This window comes from Colossoma macropomum, unplaced genomic scaffold, assembly GCF_904425465.1.
Source record: "Colossoma macropomum unplaced genomic scaffold, Colossoma_macropomum, whole genome shotgun sequence".
NCBI lineage: Eukaryota > Metazoa > Chordata > Actinopteri > Characiformes > Serrasalmidae > Colossoma > Colossoma macropomum.
Window position 1 is genome coordinate 13,729,090 of NW_023494793.1, and position 4,827 is coordinate 13,733,916.

The following is a 4,827-nucleotide window of genomic DNA, read 5'->3' on the forward strand; positions in this document are numbered from 1 at the left end:
CTGTAGTGACTGTTACCAGCAGGCTGATAAAGTAGTCCTGCATATACTGTGTTATTAAAATAAGGTAATTTAATAAATTAATTGAATGTAGAGCCAACGAAAGCCATTCTGTGAATAAATACCTGGTCACCCCATTTTAGACTGTGACGGAACCTGGAGAAAGCCTATAAACAACGGGGAGAACATGGAATGTTCCTTGTATCCTATATTTCTCTTTTGAGATCTGTTTATAGCTATATAATAAACAAAAAATATAGCATCCTAATACCATTATCATTATTGACTTCAATACAGTCTATGATTGAGTAATTCTATAATTCTATAATTGTACAGTATGCAGCATTCAGAAAGCCAGTCAGATTGCAGGATTCAACCAGTGAGTCATTGCTGTAGTGCTTTTAATTATTTATTTATTTATTTATTTAAAAAGCATTATTATTTTTTCATTGCAGAAATTATCACTGGAGTTTGAGCCTACAGGGGCCGGCTCAAGGTCAGGGGCCCCTGGGTTCCACCCTCTGATGCAGCACAATGGAAGTATTAACAAGGTTGAATGAACTGTGGTGAATACGGAGTGATGTCGCCATCTAGTGGATGTCTAAGTGATGCTCTCAGCATGCTGCTTAAAACCCATCAGAAAAGTCTTTGATTACATTCATTCTGGGGGCCTTTATTCTTTTATTCGAGGGTGCCAGTCATTCTGGAGAGCACTACACACCACTGGTCCAAGTTGGGAAACACTTTCTTCAATAAAATAAAAACACTTTGGCTGTGCATAGATGTATACAATCATCCTAATATGATAAAAGTAGTCAAAACCATCGTGGCTTTTAAATAATTTGTGGAAAACTTTAAATGTGTCCAGAATATTGAACAGAGCTATAGATGATCCTAATAATAATTAGGAGACCTAATATTAATTGAGACACCTTTGAGAATAAAGTTCTAATACAGCTAATACCTATAATGCCTTTTGTTTGTAAATAATTACACTAATTATTTATCATTTAATAACTTGTTAATCATTAAGAAAAATACATTCTAATATCAAATGTGTTATATTTCAATCAATGGAACATCACTACTGAATAAATAACATAATGATCGGCCACCTGCCACAGAGAGTCAAGACTAGCCTATACAGCTTAGAACCACATGGCAACAAAACGACAACCCCATATTCAAGAGAATGTAATGGCTCAGGAATGTCTATTATACTGACAAGGATACTGTTTAGCCCCAATACTGACCAAATGGTGGCCTTGAAGGTGGATTTGAGGGCTTAAGGCAAGCATAGCACGAGGACCATTATGTGCAAGACAGGTATTTCACAAGAAAGTGGATAACATGGGCACCAACTACTGTTCTGATGAAGTGTAAACAGCACCCAGAGCATCACTGAGAACAAACAGGAGTTCTTGAAAGGGTAACAGTCACAGAATTGGCTATAGCTGAAGCCTGTATCAAAATCCAGAACTTCATGCTAATGTCCTGAACTCTGTGGTGACTTTTTTTTGTACCGTCATGCTCTTAAGGTTTCCTTGCACACTGCTAGAGAACCACATTAAAAAAGTTATTTAGAGAACTATTTTTGTAAACGTATGTGTGAGTGTGAAGAACCTTACCATAACGTAAGGGTTCTAGGAAGAAACCTTAATTGGTAACCTTTACATTACATGAAGGTGGTTCAAGGTTCTTTCACGTTCACAAATCTTACAAAATCTGTATTTCTAACATATTTATTTTGGAAACCAGAAGTGGTTCTTTGATGGCATAGCTTGAAGAACCTTTTGTAGGATTTTTTATTTGTTTGTTTTAAACATACATGGCTTTTAGGAAACAGTACAGTATTATCTGCTGTGCTAAAGCCTAATTCATAAGCAAACAGAACATGGAGGTGATCCCATCCGATCCTATGGGTGCAAATTTAACCCCTTAATTGGCCAGAGCCTGCCCGCCAGCACTTTTATAACCTAAGAATAGCTCGGCCAGTTTGCACTCAAATCCCTGTTGTTACTGAATAAGCCATAGCATGTAATAAGCCTGGGGTTTTCATAGGGAACATCCAGGGCTCGAACATTTTATATACATGCATTATTCACCGGTCAGGCATAACATTATGACCACCTCCTTGTTTCTACGCTCATTGTCCATTTTATCAGCTCCACTTACTATATAGGTGCACTTTGTAGTTCTACAATTACAGACTGTAGTCCATCTGTTTCTCTGCGTACTTTGTTAGCCCCCTTTTACCCTGTTCTTCGGTGGTCAGGACCCCCATGGAGCCTCACAGAGCAGGTACTATTTGGGTGGTGGATCATTCTCAGCACTGCAGTAACACTGATGTGGTGGTGGTGGTGGTGTGTTAGTGTGTGTTGCGCTGGTCTGAGTGGATCAGACACAGCAGTGCTGCTGGAGTTTTTGAACACCTCAGTGTCACTGCTGGACTGAGAATAGTCCACCAACCCAAAATATTCAGCCTGCAGTGTCCTGTGGGCAGCGTCCTGTGACCACTGATGAAGGACTAGAAGATGACCAACACAAACTGTGCAGCAGCAGATGAGCTACTGTCTGACTTCACATCTACTGACTGACAAGGAAGGAGTGTCTAATAGAGTGGACAGTGAGTGGACACGGTGTTTTAAAAACTCCAGCAGCACTGCTGTGTCTGATCCACTCAGACCAGCACAACACACACTAACACAGCACCACCACGCCAGTGTTACTGCAGTGCTGAGAATGATCCACCACCCAAATAGTACCTGCTCTGTGGGGGTCCTGACTGCTGAAGAACAGGGTAAATGGGGGCTAACAAAGTATGCAGAGAAACAGATGGACTACAGTCTGTAACTGCAGAACTACAAAGTGCACCTATATAGTAAGTGGAGCTGATAAAATGGACAATGAGCGTAGAAACAAGGAGGTGGCCATAATGTTATGCCTGATCTGTGTATGACTGAAGTGATTGAAGTACTTAAAACCAAGGTAACTAGATCCATAAATGCTTTAGTAGAAAGCCAAACGTTTATTTCAAATTATTTTAGAAATGAAACATATTTCTGAATATTTCTAATTTTATTTGGTTTTATAGGACAGAATAAATGTACATAATTACTGAAATAACAGATCAAACAAAATCCAACAACAAATGTATTAACAAGAATATACATACTTTATTTAAAATATCTTTGATCATCAGAATGTAGAACGAAATTATTACATTAGACAACAAAGAAGGCACAAGGTATGCAAAATAAATGACCGTCTTATTGCGATAACCTTAAAGCCTGAATCAGGAACTGTTAGAACACCACAGGCTCCACAGGACTGGATCAGAGTGAGGAAACAAGGGCTAAAACACACACAGGGCAGCTACCCTGTCCTCGTTTAGCTTTGTTCTTCAAAGGCCTCCCTTACAGCAAGTACCAGAATTCAGCCTGTGCCTGCATGAGCACGGGCACACAGTAAGACCCTCTTTCACAGGATAAGGAGCCTATATTTGTAGTGTCTGAAAAGTAAAGCCTGCCTTCTTTAAATCAGAGAACATGATTGGAAGCTGTTCTCCTTACAAGGAAGCATTTCTTCTTGATTGCATGTTAGTAAGTAAATATATATTACACAGAAAACCTATCATGGATTTCTTAAATCATGACAAGATTCAGGACAGCAGACGACGCAATAAATAATAACTTCTAAAATACGTTTAAGCATGTATGAAAGAGTTTGGGTCCGGTCTGAAAAGTGGTATAATTTAAATCTTCAAATATATAAAACTGGGTATAATCATGTCAGAGATATTAAGAGAAGGCTTAATGTTACTGATAACCACCTCCATAATGTCTGCCATTAGTGTTGAACTCCATAGTAAAGCAACCCTCAACCCAGGCAGAGAAGATGATGTGATTACTGTTACTGAAACATTTCACCATTTCACATCTTCTACAGGATCTGAGGTAAAAGGTTAAAATGGTGCACATACAGGCACTGACTCATCTGCTGATGGCCTTTCTATAAAGCACTGAAGAAAGTACACAGAGTAAAACACGCTGGCTGCCATTTTCTGACTTTTTAGGGTTTTACAGAGAGAAAATGCACTTTTAAAAGCAACAACCATCTTCACTGACATCACTGTAGTATAAAAACAGCCAAACACTCAAAGAACCTGCAGAATCAAACATAACCACTGCACTGAGCACAGTGAATAAATGATCTACAATTAAAGATGTGAAAAGTCTGGGCTGATGCCAAATGTCTAATATCCTATATTTTTCCACGTACATATCTGCTGATGACAATATGACAGACACATTTATAAAATGTACAAACTGTGACCAGATCCATCTGAATGATCATTACATAGAAATGCAACATTTCTTTGTATTGGGTTACAAATGCAATACAATTAATAAAATGCAGACACTTTAGCACAGCAGGCCAGGGTCACCTAAACGTTCTCTGATTCCAGACTGCAATAAATACATAATCAAATATTGGGTTGAAATATCCGTCAACATCGGTTAATTACTGGTCATCTGCCCATTTTGTTTTTCAGCAAATACCTGCAGATACAGATGTGATTCTGATAGTATTGTGCATCCTCATCAACAACCATCCAGTGTGCTAAGCTGAGATGTGCAGCAGCCCCTTTATCTTTGAATTATTCAGCAGGCATTTCATAAAACATCAGCGCATCTCATATTAAGACATAATTCCAGCATAAAGTTGTTAATCCTTCATTTGTCACCTTCTCTGCATAGACATACACATCCAGGCAAAAAGTGCTTATAGTTTAAATGTGTCAAAGACTGACAGCAGGAAAACATTATC